The sequence below is a fragment of the Primulina tabacum genome, chromosome 3 (assembly GCF_025594145.1).
Source record: "Primulina tabacum isolate GXHZ01 chromosome 3, ASM2559414v2, whole genome shotgun sequence".
NCBI lineage: Eukaryota > Viridiplantae > Streptophyta > Magnoliopsida > Lamiales > Gesneriaceae > Primulina > Primulina tabacum.
This window is the reverse complement of record NC_134552.1, coordinates 47,276,211-47,286,684: the sequence shown is the minus strand read 5'-3', so window position 1 is coordinate 47,286,684 and position 10,474 is coordinate 47,276,211. Positions and strand designations below refer to the sequence as shown.

The window sequence follows — 10,474 nt, the reverse complement described above, 5'->3', positions numbered from 1 at the left end:
CCGATTTCACTCAACTATCCACCATGTGTAACTTCTTGTAGCTATGTTATAAAAATCCTTCTTATTCATTAGCCAAGAATTCTATAATTATCTACTCCCTCTCCCGAGTGCTAAGTCGATATTAGTTATCTAAAATTTGATTGCAATGTTCCCATCAACAATCTACAAATAAATAACACATCAAGCACTAAATTCTCTATAAGCTTCAATAGCATTATAGGCTCTCCCAAACTCTATAAATACCATTGATGTATTTTTTTCTTTTCTTGTTTATAATTTCCTCTTCCAAGTGATAAATTATAAACATATAAATCATTCAACTTATGGCCAATAAATTGAAAGCATTAAGATTGGAATAATACAAATGAACATGATGAAGAACTTAAATAACTTAGTTCATAGGTTCCAACACATGGTTTCTAGTTTTGTTCCATCATTCCTCTAGAAATAAAAATTAGTTCATAATAACACAAATAAATAACAAAACATGGTTCTAAAACAAGACATATCAAATGAAAAATAAAAGAAAGAAGAACTTAGAACAAGAGTTTGAAGTGCAGTATCCGTCCCCGGATTTGTGCAAAAGATTTCTCAAGAACTAGATGAACTTGATCTTCAATAATTTCCAGCAGCCTCCACTCCTTATTTTGATCCCCAATACCCTAGATGGTAAGTAAATGATGCCTTTTTATAGTCCAGACAAGTCTCAAATCGTAGCACACCATTTTCATAGACTTTCATGCGCAGCCCACAAAGTTACAGATTTTTCGGACTCTGTTTTTCGAAGACCGCGGATGCGCTGCTATATAGACCGCGGGTGCGCTGCTGTTTCGGGGAAAATTTTCATTTTCGAACTTCAGTGACCGCGGGTGCGGTACAGCTTCGGCAGATTTTCTGAAATTCGATTTTCATTGACCGCGGGTGCGCTCTCTTTGTTAGCGCGGGTGCGCTGGAGCTTCGGCAATTTTTATCTTTTGCACTTTCCAATTCAACACTTTACTACTCCAAACTCTCATTCTAAGCTTCCAAACTAAAACAACAAATCACATAAAACCTGCTCAAGAATCACAAAATTCTAAGTTAAAAACAAGTAATAAAAGTACAATAAATTGCACTTATCATGATCCCTGTGGGCAACATTTTTCATGACCTTCAATTGTGGACAAGAGTATAGATGGCTCATTAAGCATTGGAAGCGAGACATCAGTTCCTTAGGTTTCACTGAATAGTCGAGAAACTCAGCTACATGGTAATTAGAACATTTGATACATTGGATTGACAATGTATTTATAATAAGGTTACTCTGAATATGCATTCGTCTTTTAACTGTGAAACTATAATTCTAGAAATTTGGAGTAATGGCTAAATAATTGTAACCAGAATGCTAAGAAAAAATTTGTATTTGACATTTCCAAACACTGTGTATGTGTCTTTTTATGTTTAAATTGAGTTCGCTTGTTTTAGGTATTACATGTATCTCTTTATGTATCTCTTTCATTCCATCCATCAAGTTATTTAAACACGATTTATTTGATGTAATTATCACGTTTTAGTATACCAATAACTGACATCTATATTTTTAAGGATCTTGGTTTTATTCCCCTTGGGAGATCACTTGGAAATAAAACCAAGATCACTTAAAATATAGATGTGAGTTTATGAATCATGTGAAAGATACAACAAACACACACAAAAATAAAAACAATAAAAATTAATATGATCATTGCTACCCTAAAAAGTTTTGGAAAAAGTTGTGCTACAATCTCTTGAAATTATATACAAAGATTAGTAATACATTCAAGATTTTCCCAAATTTCCCATTGGAAACTCATAATAATATACATTTATTCCCACTAATAATTTCTTGAAAATCACTCATCACATGAAAGCACCCTTAATACGAAATCTCAATCTCTTGAAAGCTAAGGCCGTTTCCAAGATTTACTCTCAATAACCCATCCTCAGAATGGTATGTGAACTCCTCATTCTTCTGGTTTACTTTACAAGAACTTGGTTTGATACTTGAATATGCTCCAAATAATCCAGACCCTCTAGCTTTGATTGTAACAGTTGCATCATTAATGGTGCAATCTTCAACTGCTCCTCCAGAGTTGTACATTTCGATCAACCCAATCGGGGCAAAATACATTTTCTCATTGAGTTTCTGATGCAAATAATCATAATATTTAGTCCAAGTCCAGTGTTTCGTTTAAATCTAATGAAATGGGAAAGTTTTCAAGATTTTAGCTCACCTTTATGGGAGAGATGGTAAATATTTCACATTCTAAGATGTTCAAAGAAACTTCAACAGTTTTGTCCTTTGGAACAACGGATAGTGACCCTGTAACATTAAACAGTTCAGAAATCAAATTTCTACTAGATTTCATACTGTTGCATTGGCTAAAGAGAATTGTAGGTATGAAATAACCTGAGTTAGAGCTGAATACGACATAGTTACATTCCAACTTTCCTCTACTATTTCATCAACAAATTCGACATCAAGGGGACTCACACAACCAGCTATCGCTTTCGAGGTTGGAGTGGATTCAGGAGCTTATTTCATTGGCCAGGTTCCTGCACCTTGGCAGTTGAAAACTCCTACTACTCCTGTTCGCTTATTCAAGTTCCATATCTTCAGCAAGCTGTTGATAAATTCAGGAAAAAATGTTAACAACGTGCTAAAATATGGCCACTTGAGATCCGAGTTGCATTTTTACAAGAGATCATTTTAACGCATCAGCAGCAAACAATTGGTTTTATAAAATTGAGTAAATGGTAAAAAAGAGATTTTATTACCTCTTTCCATCCATGACTGGATCGATAAACAGGCAGTCCCGAGTTGGCCTGCCAGCATATCTAGCCCTTAAGATGGATCCATCAGACAGAACAAGTTTCTTTAGGATGCTGAAATCTTGTTTTCCTGGCTTGTCACTGTAATAGCACACAATCAAATAGATGAGTAAAGAAAAACAGTAGGTTAAGAGACTACTTTCTTTTTAGTAGAGTAGAGAAAATAGCAACATGGTTTTACCTTACATAGACAGGACACCCGCCTATTGCTCTTGCCGCCCCATGGAACTCAGCGGTGTTGTGATTGCTCTACATATCAAAAAGAAGAAGTTTGGTGTTTAGAAAATATTAGTCACTTAAATTCCGAGGAACAAATCAGATCATTGTTCTTATCGCGACGAATTTGCAAGAACACAACAACTCTTACATGAAACATATCCCAATCTGGCACGAAAACTTCGCCTAGAAGAAGACTATTGAAAGAAACTGATGCAATATGCAGTGTCTGAAAAGTTGGTTCATTTGGCATGAAATCCTCAGATGCTCTTGCAGTCGCGCTCTTCTTCAAACTAAGAATTGATGTAAGATATAAAAAACATTACTTCAAGAAGAAATAAAAACTCTGCAATATTCAACAAGGCTATAATTAAGTATATTTTACCTGAAAATTGAGTCAGTATTGTGACACATGCAGCAGATTAGATTATTTTCCCCAAAATTTTTCTCCATAGATTCATCAAGAGCTTCATGATGTTCTTTAAGTAATTGAAACTCTTCCTCCGTGCGTTCTGCCTAACGTTTCTAACAAATTTTGAACGTCGACTTTTACTCCATCCACACCACAACTAGCAAGATAACTGTGCATATTGTTGTAAAAATCATTAATTTTTCAGGGGTCGACTAATCCGACTCCAAACTTTTCCAAGCCATCCATGGCTACGTCTCTTATATTCCCTTGTCTACCAGGTGATTGGACTGGATATTCGAGCTTAGGGTTGTATCTTTTCAGTGCTTCAGATGAAGAAAGGACTCCGCCCCAGTAACCAGCTAAAGCATGCCAGATATAAACATATCTGCAAAATACCATGAAGCTTGTGGTTTAGAAATCTTTGAGATCAAAAAATTTTTCTTAAACTGCCATTTCACTCGAGAATCTTACTTCAAGCCGTAATTTTCTTTGATATAATGGATCAATTGTTTGAGATTTGCGCTCGAACCATATAATTCTCCCTTGAACTTGCTATTTTCCTTGATATCTACCAATCTTGTAGCAAATCTACACCAAAAGAAGCATCATAACAATCATTACAACGAATGGATAACAAGGTTCAATTAATCCAGACAAACTATAGAAACTTACTGTGTTCCTTCTATCAAAGGCTCGCCTTCCTTTATAAATTCGTTGACCGTTTCTTGCCAACCGTCGTCTATGATCAAGAACTTAGGGGAAATACCCCCTTCTTTGAAACTATAACATGGAATTCAAGTAATATAATTCAATAAACGCAGATCATATCACGATTCATACACTCGAATATCACATATGATTATCGAATAAATTCATTATTTGATTTAGAATCTTTGTAGTTGAATAACTAAACTTTGTTCCAGAGATAACAATGTTTTTTCGATGGTCCGATACCAATTACGGATGGAAAAAAATCAAGTTTGCACAATCCAAATGCTTAATAATTGTGATATGATTTGTGTGCAATGAAAAATGAATGTCTTGGCAACTTCTTCATTTGTTGATAATTGTGATTATCTATACTATATTATTAAGTGTGAGCACATGATAATAACTATCTAGAGAGGACACCAACTTTTTTTTCCAATTTTACCCTTGTATGATACTAATATTACACTTTTGTTTTTTTTTTAAATTTCAACACACACTTTTATTTTTATTTTTTTTATTTCAACCATTCAAATATCAATTTAGTCCCTCCATAATTTGTCAAATTTCACTTTAGTTCCAACGATAATAATAAAAAAGATTGTACACACACGCATCGCGTGTGCAGAGTAACTAGTCTTAATTAATCATGTAGGAAGATTAGGGAGGTTATTAGACAATAACCACTCCCTCCAATAAATTCAAATTACTAATCTGAATTGTTTGGGTTGGGTCGGGTCGGGTCGGGTCGGGTTAGCCCTCATGGGCGACCCATTACCATTAACCCATGTATATAAATTCTTACACTATTCAAATAGTAACTTTGTGGTTTCCATATCTTGGATTTGTAATGTAAGGACCGTATATTGTATTATCGTAAATCTTATGTTGATTATCGATAATTCATGAAATTGTCATGTGATTATATGTAGGATGTATATCATGACAATGAAAGTGAGAAAATAGGTTGTGATAATGAAAGATTATATTAGAAATTGATTTGTGTTTGAAACGTGTGCTGAACCGCAACAGAAAAGTGACACATGTTACGGTTTTTAGCATAATTAATTGAGTGTTAGTCCAAATGACTTGAGACTAATTTCATTGGAAAGCTAATACATAGTACTAAAACTTTCATGTTTTGAGTTTTGTCTAAATCCATTTGGAAATAGGGGCAAAATAATCTCGAATTGTATCGTGTGCGTTGCAGTTCTTGCACTGACATATTTTGGGTGAATGAGTATAACTCTCGCATCTGATATCCAAATTGAGTGAGGTCAGTGGCAAATGAAAGCCAAGACATAGATCTACAACTTTCATGTTTACCACTTTTGCTAATTCGAAACCTAAAATAGCGTTTCGGACAGAGTATTTTGGCGCCACGGGCAGTACTGGGCACGCGGCCGCGCGTGTTTTGGCGTCACCGCGCGCGGCTTTCTGTTGTGCACGATATAAGGGTGATAAGGATGAATTTTCAATACATATCCTTCCTTCTTCCTTTGAATTTTCGAGAGAATAAGTTGGAAATCGATTTCTTTTGTATAAAATCACCTCAAAACATTATCCAAACTTAAAACAAATTATATATTTGGAATCCTCGCGTCGAGAGCTTCCTTTTGAGGTAAGATTCTTTTGGTTTCAGCAGCTCTAAATATTAAAGTGCTGGAATAGCATGTATTTGAAGTCGAGATTCATATATGTGGTAGAATAACCGACAAGCAAACTCGTATTCGAAGTTGGAATTGAATTATGTTATGATTTCGATTTTATATGAATTTTCAAAGTTTCAAAAGATATTTGAAACTTATATTGATGATTTTGAATGATGTTATTGATTGAAATAAATGTGTTATTTATGTAGATAGAATTTTAAACTGATATCTTCAAGCTACATCGATTGGAACGAAGAATTGAGTTATGTTGCGACCGGGTAACATACGACAGGTATCTGTATCATATGATATATGTTTGATTGGTTTGAATGATTGGATTGCGAATACATGTCTATATGCCTTATTTGTTGAGTTTATGTGGCATACATGACATGCACGTTGAGCTATGATCCTTGGAATACCCTGATATGATTTGATTTGATTCTGGGGTTTGTGAACACGATGCTATGTTTGGTATTACATGACCCTTAAAGCATAGTCATTTGTGGCCTCGATGATTGATTGAGATTTGGGATTTGATGACGCTTTTTCGACGTTATCATACGAGTATCCCTGATTGAGGCCGGTGTGCCAGCTCGAGCATTGATTTGATAGAGATTCGATTGATTCTGACATGTGCTCAGTGGATGGGCATTTGACCTGATACCTCCACGACATACATGCATTGCATATCATATATCATTGTTTAGATATCTGTGGTATATATTGTGGTTGCTTCAGGCTGAGCTTTGCTCACCCCAGAGGGGGCTGTTGTTGTCTTTGTATGTTGACAATGACAGGTACTTCAGGTTATCAGGAGACTGGAGATGATACTTCTGGAGGGAGTCATGGTTGATTTGAGGTTTAGTGTTTATCCCAGTATATATGTATATGTCTTTATATATACCGGGGCATGTCCCGAGGATATGAGTTTGTTTGTTTGTAGCTGTTTTGGATTACGTGTGGGTTTGTTTTATATTGTGACATGTTGAGACGAGACTATATTATATACTATTTTAAGTATTATAATTACAGTTGACACGTTTTGGGCTCCTTGTAAAGATAATTTAAACTCGTTTTCTGCTATAATTAATTAACCCTAATCAGATTGTGTTGTGATAACGATTAGGAGTTAAGGGCCCCACATGTAATCTAACCGTTGAAGGCCCTCTTTGATTCCATTTGGTGACACTTCAGTGTAGAATGCATCCCAAGTGCACCATCCAAACCAGTCTAAATGAGCAGGAATCTGTCGTTTAAAGAACGATATATTAATCTCAAAATCTCGATAATTTTCATCGTTTATATGAAAGAATTTTCATTCTTTTATCATGTTTACCTCCTTGGTATCCAGGTGACTAAAGGTTCCCTTGTGTTTAGCCAAAATTCTGCACACATACAAATGACAGATTCCATTTCAATACATCTTCAAAATTAATACACCAGATTTAATGTTTTGATAGCGTAAAAAAACATACTTGATCGAATCCTTGATAAGTTCAAAAGGGTTATCCCCTGAATTAACAAAAACTCCTTCCATTGCTTCAGAAGTTTGGAGTTGAGGATCACCTTAAGCAATGAACAAGCAACGCATTCTGATCAATAAATTAGCAAATTGGTACACCAAAACGGATAAATAACGTTGTCAGATTTGAAAACCAACCACTTTCATAGCAGAATTGGAGCTCATTTGATTTAGTACCCTGCAAACTTGTTCTAAATGTTCCATCCAGAACAGGCAAAACAAGAACGTAAAATTTATTTCCACTCGTCGGTTCTGCCGGAGTTTCTTCAACCGCTACATCGAGAACAGGTTCTTGATCTACCTCCAGTAGAAGCATTTGCGTCTCCATAGGAATGTCACTGGCAGATTTTCCGACACGCGGTATCATCCACCAGATCTTGGCCATAAAGAGACACACGAACTTGCAGTCCCTGGAAAAATTATGCATTGATCATGCGGGCGTAGCCAAGATTTTAAAATAGGGTGGGCTGGACATTGAAAATGTAAATATTATTTAATGTATTTTTTAATTTTTTTGTTATATTTTGTATAATATGAACTAGATAAATTTTTAAAATCATAGTAAAAATTTAATATATCAAATATATAATAAATATCATTTATAATAATGAATTTTTAAATTAAATTCATAGTAAAGTAAGTAAAAAAATTGAATGTACATATGACATTAGTCATTCAAATAATTTAAGTTATACAATTTTATATTCTAATAATTATCACTTAATTTTATTATTATTTAGTATTTATATATTTTTAGTTTATTCAATATATTTATGTAAATACATATTTATGATCAGAACAACACAATACATATAAAGTGTAGAATTAGAATAAGTAAATATATAAATTAAGATAACCACATAGATACCGAATAAGCTCAAATACTATATTATTTAAAACTCATAGAAATCCACGTGTAAAAATTTTGAGCAATGACTAAAATTTTTAAAATATATAAATATATATACATATTAATCTGAGACTAGGCTGGGCTAAACTGCTGAAGCCCACCCTAGTCCCTAGTGAAGCTACGCCTCATGCCATGTTCTTGGGGGAATAAATCACATAACTTGCATAATGAAGCGACGATTGGATCCGGTGGCTAATCGCCTACCTCAAACAATTCGAAAATTTTCTGCTTGATTTTTAATGTACATGACAAACATGAATAATACAGGTACATTGCTCACAGCGCATAAAACAAGAACTTAAAAGCTGGATGAAATCATATCAACACAATGTCATCAAATGAAAAATATTCAATTTTCATGAGTATCTTTTAAAAATTTGTGATCTTTACTGCTCGGATGCCCCTCATCAAAATGTTACACGCTGATTTATACTTCTAGACATTGTTTTCAGGCTTCTACATTTTTCCCGACTAATCCACCATTTTGTTTTCTTCTACAAACTCAGGAGTGAAAACCTGAAACTATAACCTATAATCTACACAAAAAAAAAAATGCAACCATGAGTCAAAGAAAATGCTAGCCTGAGAACTCCAAGATTGAAAACATGGCGAGAACTGGAGCTAGATGAACTTGCTCCCAGAAAAGCCGATCCAGAATTTGCAGGCGAAACGATGACATTTTCGGGAACTCCTGTCAAGACAACCTTGCCACGAAACATGAGGCAGCCATTCTTGATAACCGGCACCGCTCCGATCGTCATTTTTGCAGTTGCCTATAAGTTTGCTGCAAAAATCATTTCAAAAATCCCACTAAGAAACTTGTATGAATGAACTAATCAAGAAAACGGGATCATTACGTCTTTTGGTAAAACTAAATAAATAAACAGAATTATTTTGTTAACCTTTTTAACGCAAGGAGAACCTTGGAAATTAACAAAATTTCAAGAAACGGGAATAAACATAGAAATTGAAATCAAGGGTGAGGAAATATGATTCAGAATTCGGCCTTATATAGGGAAACAGAGGCATGTTAGTCCAAATAGCTCCAACAGGCGACAGCAACGGGACACAGGCTTTTACGCGTACACGTTTATATTTACATTTATATTGTTACGAGTGTTGTATGTTATGGAAATGTGAACTTTTGCAATAAAAAATTAGAGTAGGTTTTTTGTGAGATTGTCTCAAGAATCTTTATCTGTGAGACGGGTTAATCATACCGATATTCATAATAAAAAGTAATATTCTTAGCATAAAAAATAATATTTTTCAATGATAACCCAAATAACCGATATTCATCATAGAAAGTAATAATCTTAGCATAAAAAATAATATTTTTTTATGGATTACCCAAATAAGAGATCTGTCTCACAAAATACGACCCGTGAGACCGTCTTTCACAAATTTTTGCCAAACGTGGCGCAGCGTCCGCGCTTACTAAGCGCGGACCCCTCTCCCTTACCCCTCCGCCTCACATCTCTTATCCCCACTCTCTCCTCTTAATTTTCTCACTTCTTTTCTTCCTCTTCCGCATCCATTTTCATCTCTATCGCTCTCTCCTTTTCACCTTTTCAGAAGATCGACAACTTTTCAAGAATGGCAGGTAATCGAACTCCAGAAGATCCAGTGTCCTCTATTTACAAGCGACACATATGTCATCTACAGTTTCTTCCGTAACAGTTGATGATATTGTCAAAGTGAAGAGGATCAGACAATTTGATTTGGAAGTTGTTCACCGATAATTACATACACAATCGTGTACTTGCATACTTGAATGATATGGGTTTTTATAGAGTTTTAGAATGTGGTTCACAAATTTTTTATAATCATTTGATTACTGCTCTTGTTAAACGTTAACGACGCGAGACACACACTTTTCATTTTACATGTGGTGAAACAGTCACATTACAAGATGTTTTCAATAATTTGGGGTCTAATAATTGATGATGAAGCAGTCACTGGAATAGATGTGTTACATAAAGTTGAGGAATGGCAACACATCTGTTTGGATTTGTTGGGATTTCTGCCATCATCCAAACATTTGAAAGGTGGTCATTTGTCTATGATTGCACTATACGATCATTACATATCTAACCTTGTTAATGATGATACTTTAGAAGTAGATGTTGTGAAATATGCCCGTTGTGTAGCATTAATGATTATTGGAGGAATAATGCTACCTGACTATCATGGAAGATCTG

The 10,474-nt window shown here is 34.7% G+C and overlaps 1 pseudogene; it reads right to left on the bottom strand.

Annotated features, from left to right (window-relative positions):
- Window positions 1–1,701: 1,701 nt before the first annotated feature.
- On the bottom strand, window positions 1,702–9,317 carry LOC142541114 (putative galactinol--sucrose galactosyltransferase 2; annotated as a pseudogene).
- Between the last annotated feature and the right edge of the window lie 1,157 nt (window positions 9,318–10,474).